The following is an 18,159-nucleotide window of genomic DNA, read 5'->3' as shown; positions in this document are numbered from 1 at the left end:
GGTGCGCAGACCTCTCCTGCTGCGCCCGCTGCTCCCCTCAGCAGTGTACTTCGGTCCTTCTGCCTGTTCTGGTCCCTGCTCTGGTGAATTCTCTCACCCTCCCTCACTTCTGACTGTACCCACTGCTTGTGTGTGTAAATAAATAAACAAACAAACAAATAAATAAATCTAGAGTCGTTTCTATTTAGAAATATCAAAAACTTAAGTCATAGTAAGGTGGCAGAAAAACTTTCGAGGACATATTTATATACAATCATATTAAAGATATAAAAAGTATTCTCTTTTATTTCCACTTCCCATCATCTTAAGAGATTAAAATATAGATATATTTGAACTTGATTTGGGGAAAATTAAATGCTTGAAAAGAAAGAATACAAAGAATCTATCTGGCTTTTAAGAGAGATGGAAGAGAGAAGGGAAACTAGGAATTGTTTTTATAGTTGGGAACTACATTTGTTTTTCTACTCATCCATATAAAACCCTTCCTAGAAATGTCCCATCTTTCATAAAACATTAGTTTTTTTGGTCTTTTCCAATACCATACAAACTCAGAAACATGGCATAATTATAGGTTGGTATTAAATTAGAAAGCAACAAGTGGCCACCTGTTAAACATTTTTCTAAAAAAAATAAAATCGATATTTCTCGGAGACTTCAGTTAGGAATAAGAAGGTAGCTATTTTCCTTACTATGATTTATTTTGAATCTTGATTTTTTTGATCTGCATATCAATAGCCCTAAAGTTTTAGGTAGAATTTCTTTAAAATGAGTGATGAAATTATACAATGAAATTGCTTTATTAAAGGTTAAAAATCCAGGGTAATGATTTTTCATTTTGCTTACAAAGTACATGAAGTATAATTTTAATTCTAAATATCTCAGATTAGAGCATTACGCTCACATTAATTAAATATGACATGCATATCAATAATCATTAGTAAAAATCAACAAGTATTTGCTTATTTTTAAATTATGTTCACATTCAAAATAAAGATGAATTTTATTAACTATGTAAATATTTTATCTCCTTAGTGTATTAAGTGACATTATGCCATTCCTATAATAATTAGTTGATGTGCAAAATCATTTCTTGTTTTTGAAAGCTAAAAATTGAAATCTAACTTGAAGTTTTCAGCTATTTTTTTTAACTTTTTTTTTTAATTGAGGTAATATTACTTTATACTTGTTTACAATTTGGAAGGCTAGAGCCCTCCCTTCTGGTGCTGTTACTATAACATTCTTACAACTAAGGCACCATAGTCCACTACCATAGTCCAGCAAAGTCACCTTTATAAAGTATATTTAAGTACTTGGGAATTCGTATTTTAAAAATGATGTTGTCATACAAATGTATGTTTTTACAGATTCCAATTTCTTTTATGCTTAAATTTAAAAAAAATCTGTTATTAAAGATAACAGATATACTGATAGTTTCCTTTGAAATTAAAATCTCCCAATAAAATTGACATATACAGATATATTCTAATTCCTGTTTTCTTTTAGATATTTGCTTTGTGCCTAAGAAGAAGGTGATTCTGGCATCTAGATAACTCAAATATTAGAAATATCACTTAATCCTTTAAGGGGATATGTCCCCGTTCTTCTAACCAGTCCATGTTAAATAAAATTTATGGCAGAACAAGATCTCTCTGAGATTCAAAGGAATTCTAAAATAGACATGTCAGCATGATTTTTTTGACAGAAGTACAAAGATGACAGCAGAAGCATCAGCTGTCTGAGCTAATACACAAGTTTAAATTTGATAATGTCTGCATTTTTGACATCCTGGGTTAGAGTCCTTGGGATAAAGGTGTGAGAAAGAGAATCTTTGATCACTGTCTCTGGCATAGAATCATCCACAGGATGGGCACTTCAGAGGGCAGTGTGATTAAAAAAAAAAAAAAAAACTGAATCCTGATGAGGGAGCAAACTCTTTATAATCTCTGCTCTTGCCATTTTTCCTAGTTCCTAATACATTTACCTGTTCCTTGCAACTTTCTCTTTTCTCTATTATTTTTTCCCTTTTCTTCTTTCCTTTTATGAATTCATTAACCTATGCAATTTTCATTTTTATTGATTTTTATTTAATTTTGTTTGACTCAGGATAAAACAAAAAGCAAGTCTTTTTTTTGGATCTTATATCATATTGGAAAATAAACAATAAAATAAATGTAATAAGTATATCACATTATATATTAAACAAGTGATTTATTTATGAATATAATAACTGGGGTGTAGGTCAGAGGTGTGGAGAGGTGAGAGGATTCACCAGAAACAGAGTGGGGAGAAGAACAGGCATATCTACTGAAATACGCTGCTGAGGGGAGCAGTGGACAAGGCAGGAGAGGTCTGCTGCACCATGTGGGTTAGTTACCTGGCTGGGTATCAAACTCATGCCACAGTGACTGGCAACAGCTTGATAGCACTGAGACTCCAACCCCTGCGCCACCAGACAGGCCCGATAAGTGATATTTTTATAAAGAAATTGAGTAGGAAAATCTTAAATGTGGAAGTGGTCTGAATTTTTAAAAAGAATAGGCAAGGTAAGCAACATTGTGAAAATAGCCTTTGAGATGTGGCATGAAGCAGGCAAGTTAAGTCTTTTCAGAGTGATCCAAGCAGAGGAATGGGCAATGTAAAGACTCAGAGAAAAAGGTAGTATAATGAACAATAGGGCACCTAGAAACTTACAGATCTCTGTAATGCCTTTAGTTTTTAATCTGAGATTGGAGTTTCTAGAGTGTGTGTATATGTGTGTTTGTGTGTCTGTGTGTGTGTTTGTGTAAGTGTGTAAGCTCACAGAACCATTTGATTAAAAAAAAAAATGAACTACCTGGTAGAAAACAAGAAAACAGTCTCCTTCTTTCCTTGCAAAACTCAAAAACTGAAATATCTGTCTTTCCACTGGAGTATCTCTGAGAGCTATGAATCGGGGATCATGAGAACCATGGCTGTATGAAGCTACCTGGAAATTACTAGTATAGGGGCACATTTTCCCAGAAATCTTACTTCTTTTTTGCTATTCTGCTACCATTCAGCTCACAAGTCTATTGTTAAGGCAATGAGCCTGAAAAGAGTGGAGAAAACATTGAAGAATGCAGTTCACCAAAAACATTATGTAGATTCATTTTAAATGGGATGAAATTAGAAACATAAGTTGTCATTTTGTCTCATGTGCCTCCTCTACTGTATCCTCACATCTCTTTCCACATAAGTACTCCTAATTTTATAAAGGTTTTGTAGAGATCAGGAAAAACAAAACAAAACAAAAATGATGCCTACAAATAATGAGCACAATTAGGATGTTTACAAAATTTTATCTGATTGTCAATGCCCTCTATCTGCTGGTAATTTTGCCTTGAGTTTATTCCCTCCCACAAGGGAAAGTAACTCAGATAGAAAAAACATAGCAGGAAACCCTTAATTGCTTATTCATTGCCTTTTATTTTCTTATGTAGGCTTTTGTAAACCTTATTTTGTCCATAGTATATTAAATATAAATTGCTACTGCTAAATTAGTTTGAAATAGAAAAGATAAGCTGCATCAATAAAACCCTAAGGAATAATCATGTGGGCTGACATGGTGCCATCTGAAATGAGTACAGCACTCTACCTTAGGAACAGAATTCTTCAGTCTTACTGGTTCTCTCATGCAGTAGGATGCTATGTAAGTGAGGACTAGAAGTAAAAACTGATTCTTCAATTCATACTTAACCTTAACTGAAAGACCATACATGAAAATGACATTTTTAATATTATTTGAACTTTTTGAGTATTTTGATAGTAGGTGAGTGAATTAAAAAATATTTCTGCCAAAGAAAGGATCATTATAAATTAGCGCATTTCTTATCCTAGCTGAGACTCAGTGTTTCATTTGTGAATTTTAATTGTATTGTGAAGAGTTGGGAAATGTGATATTTTGTTTTGATAAATTGTTTTAAAAGTTATTTTTTACTTGAAGCTACCTGGAAAATGTGTGTTTAAGAAGATAAAAGAGAATAGAAGAAAATACCAGACCTAAACCCTAGTCATGAAGCATTTACCAACATAAGAATGGATTTAAGTGCTTAGATATGAAGTATTGCACTTAATGTCATCTACACCAATGATTCCAGAGAGACCTGATACAGTGGCCCTAATTATTTTCTGAAATGTTCTTATAAATCTAATAGTCTTTGAAAAGAAATCAAGTATGGTATGATGGCTATATTTATTAGGAAAATTTAATATCCTATCCTATAGTATTTTTCAAACTTCCTCAATTTTAAAGGTAGCATGTCTAAATAAATTTTTCTAAATAAGGGGTGATGCAAGTTAAGAATAAGTAAGATAATGCTGATCAATATGACATTAATTAATATATAATAGGAAAATAAATAATATGGATAACTACTTATAAGATAAAATCATATCATAACCATTCACATTAGTGTATGATTTCACAGAGATAATTTGATAATGATACCTCAGACTATGGTGCTTATTACGATTGTACAATCTACAGCATAAGTATTTTAAATATATCTACTTATATCTTGGATACTTTTATATTTGGAATTACCTAAGCTTTCATTTACCTCTTAGACCATATTTTAACTACGTTGTTAAGGACAGCAAATAATCCAGTAATTATTATTATATTCATTAAAAGTCAAACAGAATGAGTACTCTCACTGTTACTTCTGTTTGGAGACTACAAAAATTCTAAGTTAAATTGTTCTTGTTTTCATTTAATGACATTTTAAAAATCTTACTTTGTCATACTTTTCATGTCTCCGTTTCTTACTAATTTAAAAGTATTGTTGTAAAATCCCGTGAGATGATCATGGAATACAAAAATTTCTGTAGTGATAATCCACAAATAAAAACTGTTATTTCCTAAAAGTGTGTTGATAATTCAGTAGAATTCAAGAGTATTTACTGAGCATCTGGTATTCTCTGATCAGAATTAATTTGCTAACCTATTAGAACTAGTACATCATTAAAATTTCTCTAGATTAACTCTCTCTCCACCGTTCAAACAATTCCCTCCATCTGTTTCCCCCTCATTATTTAGAAACTTTCTTGAGTGTATTAACAGAATTTTGATTTTATTAACTATTCAATTCCATAATCCTCAGTGATCGAATTTCATTCCAGTGCTCCAATTAATTTGTGTCTTCAAGGATCATGAGTGTCTTGATATTTTCAAAAGCCAACAAAAATTATATACCCTTTTGACATCGTAGATTCTTTTGTAGGAAAATTTTTCATAGTTTTGAATATTTTCCACACCTTCTTCTCTTTTCTTCTTTCCACTTTTTTCCCCCCCTTAGAGGGACTCTTTGTCTCCAGCATTTATCTTCTTCATTCTATTCCTTTGTTTTTGTTTTTAACTCTAAGTGCTTCTTAGCTTCAGGCATTGCTCCTATCTTTATAATATTTCTAGCATTCTCTCAGTATTTTCAGATTAGTTGTACCTAGAGTCATTTGAAATTGCATGTTTTTTTTAAATAATTAGGTTTCTAGTTTTAGAAGCAGGGATCTCCTTTACCAATTTTATGGAAATCATTCTCTAGTCCATACTTAAAAGAATGTTCTTCTAGTCAAATAAAACACAGGTAATAAGACTCCTGTGTTTGAGCTTTCAGTCAAATAGAGGGTGGGAAACAAAATTTATAAGGTGACATTATTTTACTTACACAGTTAGAACAGAGTCATGTTAGAGTTAGAACAGGAATAATGAGGGAAGCAAATTAGCCTCTTCTCAACACAAAATAGATAGAGAGAAATACCTGCTTTTCAGAATATGCAGACACTAATTATTTAAGTACCAAAAGGCAAGACTCTTGAGAGCCTCCTACCCCCTTCTAAAAGGAGGAAGATTAAATTCCAGAAGTGCGTTCAATTCCTGGAAGTGCTTGATGCCATTCAGAAATAAAGACAAAATTGGCAGCAAATTTAAAAGGAAATAAAATTCAGCATTATATAATCATGGATAGATACAACAATTAGCTTAGAGTGTTCTGCTTAGAATCAGTGTTTAAAGCAGTCATAAGCCACATTTGCTAAAACTAAGAAAAGTTTTACATAATCAAAGACACAGATGAGGTTGGATTTAATAAAATTAAGAGATAAGTGCATAAAATGAAGACATTACATGTAAGATTATTTATAGATAATAGAAATAATAATAATAATAATAAACAATTCTATTACAGATAATGTCTGTCAGGCATGGTATAAACTCATTTGACTCATAGACCTTAGGCACTATTATGATGTGAGTGATGGTCTTATTTATACACATGGATTATTTAACTAATTTGGATTACCCAAAATCTGTGCTTAACATGCAGAAAAGTGGAAATAGGAAGAAAGGGTGATATGTGTAATTATATTGCAACTAAGTTTTCTCAATTATGCTGATTTCAACCTGTCTTCTACAACTTTGTAGGTTTTTCTTTTTTACATTTTAATTTATTTGCTACACTCCTTATCCAAGAAACATTATTCTTTAGAAAAGGTCAACAGTAGTGACCATATCTATCACAAATAACCATTAGTAAGAAGAATGTATTATTCAGATTTATTATACTTCATATATATTTATTACATCATACATGTTTACAAACATGTGTGTGTGTATATATGTGTGTGTATGTATTTCCATTATATTTGTTTTATAACATTGCAATTACAAATTAGCATAATCGGGCCTCCCCTGGTGGCGCAGCAGTTGAGCGCTGGGCTGCAAAGCTGCCCACAGCCTGTGCAGCGTAGGTTCGATCCCCGGCTGCCGGTGAGAGTCCCACATGGTGCGCAGACCTCTCCTGCCACGCCCGCTGCTTCCCTCAGCAGTGTATTTCATCTGCAGCTTGCTCTGTTCCCTGCTCTGTCTCTGATGAATTTTCTCACCCTCCTGCACTTCTGACTGTACCCAGTGCTTGTATAAATAAATAAATAAATCTTAAAAAAAAAAAAAAAAGAAATTGACATAATCTGGTGACTTAAAAAGAAAGGGTTATTTTATAGCTTTTTAGGTCAGAAATCTGGCACAGGTTCAGTGGGCTAAAATAAATATGCCTGTGCCTGGGTGGTGGGTATACCTCTAAAACATTCAAATGTCATAAACCAGTGATACCCCAATAAAAAGATGAAAAGAAAGGAGGGGAGGGTGATCAAGGGGAAGGGTGAGGAGAGGGAGGGCATCAGCCTGCCTACCTTCACAGAACCTCTAGAGGAGAATCCATTTTCTTGGCTTCTCCAGTTTCTTGGGACTGCCCACATTACTTGGCTCATGGTCGCCTTTCTGTATCTTCAAAAAACGAGCAAAATCTCATTTGTCTCACCATTTTCTAGCAGTCGTATCTGCCTCTAACCCCAACTGGAAAATATTCTCTACTATTAAGGACACATGTGATTAGATTGGGTCTGCCTAGGTAATTCAGAACTGTCTCTCCTTGTCAAATTACATAACGATCTCATCTGCAAAGATTATCTTGTCATGTAAGATAACATGATCACAGTTTTTGAGTATTAGGAGCTGAATGACTCTTGGAAGTCATTTTCCAGTCTACCAGACATGCAAAAAAAATTAGATGACAGAAATGCCATTACAATTCTCATAGGTTTATTTTATTTTGTTTTCTCCTGAAATAAAAGTTAATATCTGCTATGTGTGTAGGGAACAGTCTTGAGGAAAATAGAGTGTTATCTGCATGTATATGTGTCTAGGAGATGGAATTGTGTGGACAGGGGGTATAAGAGTATGCTGGGCTCAATGAGATGGAGATAAAGACTGTGTTTGAAAAAGTTACTGAATATTCCTTCAAAAAGTCAGATAAAGGTAAAAAGTTGTACTAAAAATAACCCTCTTTCTTTGGTTTCAAAATCATGTCAGTGACAGAGGTGGTTGAAAGTCTGATATCCCATAGACCCCTGTTAGTTACTGCTGAGGCATTTTGTGGGTGGTGCTGGAGCACAGATTTAATCTCTCCGCTAAATCATATATACATTATTTCTCCATCAATGATATTTTTAAATTTAGTTTTGGCTTATAATATAGAAAAAATATTTTATTTATTAAAAACAAAAAAGAGAGATGCTACGAAACTATGTTGTCTGTTTTATATCACTTGAATTGGTTATTTGGATCAAGAATGTTATTATTACTGTTATTTAGTTAGTTTTTTTTTTAAAGGTTTATTTTATTTATTTATGCATATAAGAAATAGGTATAGGCCAGACGTATGGGGGATGAGAGGATTCACCAAAGACAGAATGGGAAGCAGAACAGGCAGATCTACTGAAATACACTGCTGAGGGGAGCAGCGGGCGAGACAGGAGAGGTCTGCTGTACCATGTGGGTCGCTCCCTGGCTGGGGATTGAACTGATGCCACAGTGGCTGGCGATAGCTTGATAGCCACAAGGGAGGCCCTTAACTAGTTAGTTCTAATACCAAAGATAGTTTTATCCTTTCATTCATTGATCAGTGCTAGTTTGATAAAAGAAATAATGTTAAAACACTTTTGAACACTTCTTGTGGCAAAGATAAATGTGTAGTGTCATTTCCAGTTATTTTTTTTTTTATTGTCATTCTCGTAAGTTCTGTCTTATAGTGTAATTTTGGAGTTAGTAGTGAATTAGTGATGAAACAATATAACTAAAAATCTCACTAAGTGTGAACCTATACCCCCCCAATTACATACAGAATTATAAGCTAATGTTACCTCAAAAAATAATACAATTAAAAAATAGAATAAATATATCACTAAAAATACCAGCACCCCTTTTTATAGAAATGGATAACAGCTATTTGCAAGACTAGATTTTAAAGACTGTGATACCCCAAGAAAAATGACATTCTGATGTCATTGAAGTTTACCCATGAGCCTAATCTTTCATTTTTCTTTATCGATTGCAAGTGATGGGCTATATTGCATGTTCTACATTTTTCAGTAATATACACTTTTTAACCATCAGAATTCCTTTGCTTTTTGGATTCTGCTAACTTGGTAACACACCTATCACTCTTATTGATACAAGTAATGTTTTTCTGCAATGAATGATTTCAGCTACTTGGTACAGTTAGACTTAAGTTCTTTTGCTAGTCTAACTTGCCAATTCATACTCCACAGAGAGATAGATGGTGTAGTGAAGAAGATTTAGTGAGACAAGTCATTTTTCCTCTCTGGACTTTTCGTACATAAAAGTCTTGTCAGTTTGACATTTGCTACTTTTGCTTTATGATTTTGCCCTATTTTCTGTCTTCCCACCCATCTTTATCAAACTACTGAAATACATTTTACTAAGTACTCCAGATGGAGCAGTGGCATATTTTGCTCTTGGATAAAAGCTAGGAAAATTGCCAACTACCTATTCTTTTTATAGTCCCATATTTTGAACATATTGTATAATTCTAGACATGCCTATAACTGTCTTATTACTAATTGTTTATGATTTTTTCCCTGAAATTTCCAATCCCACAATTGAGTTATTTAGAATGCATAAAAGAATAGTAGACACTGAAAAATACTTGCTGGTGATGAGTATTTGTTCACACTTTTAGTGTATCAGTACAGGATTCTTTCATTTTGACACAGAAACCACAGTAAACTCAAAAGGAGCCTTTCATTTTTCACTTGCTTTGAATTTACTATACAATGTAGAATGTCAGTATATATTTAGAGAATGAAAGAATGCACATATGTTGTTTAATATGCGTAGTTGCTTTAGAGATTAACGGGGTGCTGACTGACTATAGAGCAATTCTGTATTTCAGTTTTTATTCATTTAAGAAATGTTGGACTTCAACTTTCATTAATGGCAGACAAGATACTTTGGATAAACCCTCCCAACCAGAAAACATAGAACGCATGTAAGAGGTATCATTGTTGTAATATGTCACCCAGAGAAGATCCAAAAGATGGAAATACATAGGTGAGTCTGCAAAGAAAGTTTAACAGACAAGAGGATGAACAATACATTAGACAACTTTGCAGTAATTGGAGTATTAAAATTAAAGTGCAGAGCATAATGAGTTAGGGAGAAACAAAGGTTACCTAAAAAACATTCACATTTTAACTTGGAACTATGAAATACTGCAGCTGGAAATAAATATGAATTAGATTATCACTTGTTTTCTTAGAGGGGAAAATAAGGAGACATAACAACTATTTGCACTGTAGTATATTAGAATGGATTCTGGATCAGATGAAGGTTATTACTGGAAAAATGGAGAAATCTTAAAAAAACCTACAGTTTAGCTAATAGAATTGGGCCAATGTTAAACCCTTAGTTTATTGGTTGTATTGTGGTTATTAAAAGTGCCATTTTGCTAATCAAGTCATATTGAATTTTCTGTATTAACATCACAATCATTAAGAAAAAATAGGTTGTGAAGTATGTTGATACTAAGCACAGTAATCAACAAAAAGAAAAAGCAGCACCATAACTAAAGGTGACTATTTCATAATAATAAATGTTTCCATTCTCTTGGAGAATATAACAATTCTCAATTTGAATGCACATACTAATACCTGATAATACAGTAAAGAGAAAAAATTTGAAATACAAAAGAAATACCAAATGTAGAAAGATTTACCAAATATAGAAAGAAAGACACAATGAGGAGAAGATCAAAGGATAATAAAATGAATATGCAATGCAGAGAATCAAAAAAGAATTTGGTTGTTTATAAACAATCAAACATAACAATAAAATAAGAACAATTACATAGAATGAATGCCAGAGTTTAAAAAGTAAATATCATACAGATCCAGAAATATTAAGACATAGATTTTATTAATATCTTCACAATAATATACTTGAAAATGTAGGGAAAATGGACACATTCCTAAAAACAAAAATAACTTACCAGAACTTACACAAAGTAAAAGAAAAATTAAAGAGCCCTATTGTTATTAAATGATTCAAATCCAAAATAAAACCTATCTGCAATTAAATCCATGCTGAAATGACTTCACAGTATTTTATTTAGTGAAGATATAACATCATTATTGTAAAAATATTTGGGGGAGATTAGAGAAAGGATTGTTCATGTCTTGATTTATTTTATAAAACCATCATAAACTCGATTCTGAAATATAAAATGGATGTTATGAGAAAGGAAAATTGCAGTCTTTGTTACAGAAGTGTAGTAAAAGATTATAAATAATATATAAGTAAATATAGTACTTTAAAGGGACAAAATCTTTTCTGTGATAAATATGTGATAAGAAGAAATTTCTAACTCATACTAAACATGTGTAAGCTTCTTAAAATGTTTAATCTGACCGATAAAGTTGATCGAATATATCTAGTGCAAAATAGTATACTTGTTTTTTTTTTTTTTAAGATTGATTTATTTACACAAGAACCAGGGTACAGGTCAGAGGCATGGTAGGGTGAGAGAATTCAACAGAGACAGAGTGCGGAGCAGAACAGGCAGACGTACTGAAGACACTGCTGAGGGGAGCAGTAGGCGAGGCAGGAGAGGTCTGCTGTGCCATGTGGGTGTCTCCCTGGCTGGCTGGGGATCAAAACCACGCTGCAGAGGCTGCCAGTAGCTTCATAGGGTGGCGCTCAACCCTCTGTGCCACTGGGGAGGCCCGCAAAATAGTATACTTCAGTGAAATATCAGCTTCCCTTTTGTAATAGAGAATATGGATGATACATCTGACTTTTTGAAATACATTTCAAATGTGTTTTTGAAAAAAAAATCTATTTTAATGCTTTCTTTCATAGGTATTTATAGTTACTACAATATAACAGAGATTACATTTTTTGAAATACATTTGAAATGTACTTTTGAAATAGTATCTCCTGTTTCACATGATATCGTGAAACTTTAAACTCACCCAACCAATATATGACATAGGTCCTCTCCTTCTCAAGCTGATAAGACTTTGAAGTTACCATAACAAATGGAATACAGGAAAGGTGATTTTTTTTCTTACATTTTAAATGGACAGGATTATTAGGAAAATGAGAAAGTTAAGAGCAGCACCTGGGTCGAACCAGTGGGCAGAGGAATGCTGCTGCTCCTTTATAAGGGGAAAAGTTTAGTGAAAAGAAATGCCTGTGACTACAGACGGGCAGGAGAGCTGCTAAAGTGATATTTTATGAATCTCAAAGACAGTTCATAAAAAAGTCATGTATTTTTTTCCTTGATGTTTTTATGTTCGCTCTTGGAATGCACCACCCTGCTACCAGCCTGTTCAAGTATGTCATGGAAAAGATTATGGAGGGAGGAAATGAAATCCTGAGCTGCAGTCCAGCCCAGCCATGTGCAGCTGAGCACTGCTCCAAGTTGATAAGTGGGTGAGACAATTTGGAACTGGATCCCTTAGATCCCCTTCACACTGTACAAACACAATGTACATTACCAAAAGAAATACCATTAGGGGCCTCCCTGGTACTGCAGGGGTTAAAGTCTCAGTGCTATCAAGCTATCACCGGCCACTTTGGCATAAGTTTGATCCCTGCCCAGGCCAGGGAGCTACCCACATGGCACAGCAGACCTCTGCTGTCTTGCCTGCTATTCCCCTCAGCAGTGTATTTCAGTCAACCTGCCTGTTCTCTTCCCCACTCTGTCTCTGGTGAATCCTCTCACCCCACTCCCCATATACCTCTGGCCTACACCCCAGTTCTTGTATGCATAAATAAATCTTCAAAAAAAAAAACATGATCAAATTGATAATATCTGGACAAAAACTTAATGTTACTTTAATAACAAGGTAATTTTGGGTAGCTTTTTTTGTTTTTGAAGATTTATTTATTTATTTATACAAGCACTGGGTACAGTAAGAAGCGTGGGAGGGTGAAAGGATTCACCAGAGCCAGATCAGGGAGCAGATCAGGCAGACTGATGAAGTACACTGCTGAGGGGAGCAGCAGGCACGGCAGGAGAGATCTGCTCACCATGTGGGACCCCCTTGCCCAGCGGCCGGGGATCAAGCTGGGGATCAAACTGGCTGGCGTTGTAGAGGCTGTGGGCAGCTTCGCAGCCCAGCGCTCAACCCCTGCGCCACTGGGGAGGCCCATTTTCTGTAGCTTTTTAATGCAGTAATGGATAGCTTATGTGCAGAAACTAAAAGTCAAAAATCCTGGGGAGAAATAAAACAAATTGTCATAATCACAGATTGGTGCACAGCAAATCCAGAAAAAATATAAATATATTATTAAATTAATAAGATCATTTAATGAGATTGCTGTTATGTGGTCATTTTGAAAAAATGTTTAAATTTGCTAGCTATAAAGAGTTAGAGATAAAATAAGTCAAACCATTCAAATTAGCATGCCATAAATAACTGTCTGAAAATGATAAGATTTTGATAAATCTTATCAATAAGTAAAAGTGAGATGGTATTAATGCCTAGCAAAGCTCTAAGCTTTAAAATAGGAACATTCTGCATAATGGTTTAATATATGGAGCTCTGTGTATGTTTATATGTAAGTTGACCAGCTTATACCCAACAAACTGATAACTTCCTACTTGTCATCTCTCAGGTTGCTGCTATTTACATAGAGTGGATTAACAATAATATCGTGTGCTGACTTAGTAAAACATAAACAGTCTTTTCAGATAACTTATTTCTAAACTACTCAAAAATTCCGCAAGTCAACTAAAATCTTGAAAGCATATTTTGCAAGTTTATTCTTATTTTTAGATATGACTGTTTTGACATCTCTCTCAAATTTTAGAATAATATCATCTAGGAAAGAAAGTGAATGTGCTTCCCCTGGGATGTTTGCTTTTATTACATAAAACTGTAAAAGTGTTCATTCCCTTATTGAAAACAACAGTGACAATTTTGATAGCAGGGTAAAATAATCTTGAAAAATTTACAGATTCTTCAAATTTTCACATTTTATATTCATAGTTTACTCAAATTACTCACACAATAATATCTAAATAGTAGCAGTTTTGTATTGTTGAAAAATTTACATGTAGGGACTCAGGAGACCTGACTTTTCTCCCATTTACATGTTATGAATTGATCATTCAACTTGTAATGTTTATTATTTAAGTTCTGAATATGAATAATATCCATGCACGATATTGTGAGACTAAAATGAGATCTGGTTAGTAAAAAAAAGTGTATGGACAATAATGGACTAAATTACTTGTAATGCCCTAAATGAGTTTTATAAAGTTCATACTGTATTTATTGACGCTATTGTACACTTAAAGTACTTTTTAGAGTAAATTGCTTTAAATATTGGTATGATAGATAGATTTAAAGATAAATTGAAATATAACCTAGTGTTAACAGCATGGAAAATGGAAGAGTAGGAAGTTGCAGATGTTATTCCCGCCACTGTAATAATCATGAATCTGGAAAAAGCTATGAAAAGTTATGATTTTTGGTAAACTGTAACCTGATCACATACTCATGGCAGCCAAGTAAAGTCAGTGCGATGAAGGGAGAGGCTGGTAAATTTTAGTAAAAAGACAATGTACATTTTCATATCCCCATTTTTCATGTTTTCTGAAATTATGGGGGTAAGAGACCACATTACAAGGGTAGATAGTAAGGATTTGGAATTTTGTGATTTGGTTCTTGTAGTGGGGCCCTGTGAGCACATTTGATTTGTCTCCTGAAGAATTGCTTCTCTAGAAGCATCTAGAAGAAAATTTTTGATCTAACTATTTAAGGAAATCTGGGTCAGATAATAGACTTGAGTCCAAATATAAGATCCACTTCAATGACCACACACGAAAGAAATGCAAACTTTGCCAAAAAAATATTGAAAATTATTATAAGAATAGATGACTGCTGGATTCTGTAAAAAATAAAAGTAATCCCCAAAGTAGGGGAAAATCTGATTTCCAAAATTTTGTATATGTATTACATTATTACAATACTCAAAATGTTCTGTCCTAAACAAAAAAAATAACAAAGAAACAGAAAAATAAAGCTTATACATAGGAAAAAATAACTTGAAAAAGTTATCCTGAGGGAGTCAGACATTAAAATTATTAAAAAAAAGGCATGAAATCAGCTGCTTTAACAAACTAAGGGAAACCATATACAAAAAAACTTAAGAAAATCAGAACAATTTATAAATAGTCAATATAAAGAGACAGTAAAAAGGAGTCAGCTAGAAATTCTGAAGCTGATAAGTACAAAAGCATATTTTTTTTTAAATTCAACAAACTTGAAAATGAGGCAATTAAAATTATATGGCTTGAGGAATGGAAAAAACAGAATGAAAATGTGAGGAACCTATGGGATGCCATCAAACACATTAACATGGGAATACCAAGCAGAGAGAAAAGAAAGAAAAAATATCTAAAGAAGTAATGGTCAAAAAATGCCCAATTTGATAAAATGCAACTACATACCTAAGAATTTCAGCAAACTGTGAGGATAATCTGAAAGAGATCCAAGCTGAGACACCTTATAATCAAAATTTGAAATTCAAAACAACAAAAGACAATCTTGAAAGGTAGCAAGAAAGAAGACACATACCATCTAAATGGTATCTGGCAAGACTGACAGTTGTTTTCTTACAGAGATTGCATGATTCCATTCACATAAAATATTTGGAATAGTCAAATTCAAAGAGACAGACAGTGCATTAAAGGTTACTAGGCACTGGGGTAGAAAGATGAGGATTAACTGTTTAAAGGGTATAGATTTCTGTTTGGTGTGATGAAAAATTTTGAAAGTAGACATTGGTTATGCTTTACAAAATCATGAATGCAATTAATGCTACTTCATCTTACACTAAAAAAGTAGTTCAAATGTCAAACTTAATATTATATATTTATTTTACCACAATATCTAAAATATATAATTAGAATTCCTCCATTATGTTTTGATTTAGTTTTCTAAAGTTATTTTAAAAAAGAAATTTGCAATCTAGTGTTTTCAAATTCATGATTGAACTTACTAACCAGTTTATAAAACTATTTTAAAACTATTACTTTTTATTCTCGTCATTTTTAAAATCTCAATTCAATTTTACTACCCCAGGTAGTGGCTGAATATGAAGGCTGTTTTAGAAACACTTTTTAACACACAACTTTACTGCCCTTGAAATAGGAAATGTGTTTTGTAATAACCAAGATAACTTTTCAATTTCAAGAGCAATACTATCTCAAGGGTCACTCTCTCCATTTGGTTTCCTATTCTCATATTGTTGATTTGAACAGGGAGTTTCTATTGATTTCAAAAGGCTGTGTATAGAGATAGACTATAAAAGGGACTAAAGTCCAAATGGAGGTAGGAGAGAGATTGAGATGATCCGAAATCTGCCTTGTGAACTTACTCAGTTGGAATATGGTTATAGTAATCAGTAAAAGAAAGTTTATTTCCACAAATAAAAACTGTCCAAATGATTTCCTGCATATCAATGTCTTTCACAAAATATGTTAATAAAGTCAGGTTAGCAGCTGTTTGTCTTTTCTTTCCATCTAAGCTTCTTGTTTAAAATTTAGATAACTAAATATACCTGTGTGCATGTGTTTTTCTTTTATGCCATAGACCCTCTTATGGCCACCCAAATCCAGAAGTCAATAACCCACATGAACATAAATGGTAGACTTTAAGTTCAACTACTATAAATATAATTTATTAATGGGTAAGTTGATGTTATTTTAATTCACATTATTTAAGGCAGTTTGGAATTGCACTACATGTCTGCTTTTCAATATTTTTGTGGATATTTATTTTAGGTAATATTCATCAACAAATATAGTTTTACATTATCTCTTCCAATTCTGATGCATTTTATTATATTTGTCCTCAATGCATAGGCTAGATTATTGTATACTGTGGATAGAAGTGATGAATGAGGGCATCAGTTTTTACCACTATGAATAATGTTGGCTGTAAGTTTTTCAGATTATCTTTTTCAAGATAAAGTACTTTTCGGTTTCTAATTTTCTGAATGTTCTTATAAGGTAAATTTTACCAAATGCTTTCTATGAATATTCAAATGAGCATGTTATCTTTCTTATTTATGTGTTAATATAGTAAATTAGTGTTTAATTTTTGAATGTTAAAACAACCATGTGATCCTTATTCATTAAATTTTGAAATATTTGTGTTTTTATATATGTTAAGTATAGATTATAATCTTATTTTTATTTGAATGTTTACACCTCTAAATTTAATGATTGTTAATATTCGCTAATCGTTGTCTCCAGTTTTTTCTTCCTGCTTTCCTTTTTTCTGTCTTCTTTTGGTTGAGTATTTACATGATGCATTTTATATCATTTGTTGAATCAAACATAAAAATGCATGTGGTTTTTGTGTTTAAATGAGCAATATGGCTAGGTGGAGAGAGTAGATCACAGAGTATAAGGGAAAAATGGAGATCAGTTGAGTCTTTTTCTGAGATGGCTTGGGTGCGGTCAGGTGGTTTGTTTGCTTCCTTCTTTTTTCAGGAGTGGAAATAAGAGTTTTGTTTTGTCCATATGGTACCTGAGATAATGCCTAACTTGTCAAATAAATGATTCTATAAACAAATCTTCTGGTAGAGCTTAATGGAAAAGTCAATGCTAGAGATTTGAAATTGGAGTCAACACATTGTCAGTAGCACTGAATTCATTTGAAATCTATGCAGCTGATTTGATCATCTAAGAATGGAGTAATGAGAAAAAGAGAAGATTGTGGTCTAATTTGGCAAATATGTAATTTAAATTTAAATAGGCAGTTTAAGAAGAAAAACCAAATGACTAGAAGAAAAATACAGGTGAATATGGCATCACCAATGTCAGCAGGAAACAACAATGTTTTTTAAAGGGAGTGAATGCTCAAGTGTGAAAATTCTGCCTAAAGGTCAGTTAAGGTAAAGTCAGAAAAATGGCCACAAATAATATAAAGTCATTGGTGACATTGGTAAGATTACTATCTGTATAGTCATCTAGAAAAATCAATTTTGAGTAGATAGGGGAATTAGAAGTAAAGAAATTAGTTACTATAGATAATACATGATTCTTAAAAGAGTGTTTCCATGGAAAAAGGGAACTAGAGTGTTGCATTAAGGGGAATATGGAGTGAATGAAAGTTAGAACCTTGATTTGTTCTGTTTTGTTTTTCTTTGTAGTAAGTGAATACAAGGACTTTGTTATATTAATTACACATGAATAAATTAATTCATGAGCAGATGTTACAGCAGCAGCTTCTTGAGAAAGACAAGTGAGTGGGAGTCACAGTATAGGT

Source organism: Talpa europaea, assembly GCF_964194135.1.
Source record: "Talpa europaea genome assembly, chromosome: 3".
NCBI classification, from domain to species: Eukaryota; Metazoa; Chordata; class Mammalia; order Eulipotyphla; family Talpidae; genus Talpa; species Talpa europaea.
The sequence above is the reverse complement of the archived record's forward strand: the minus strand, read 5'-3'. Positions refer to the sequence as shown.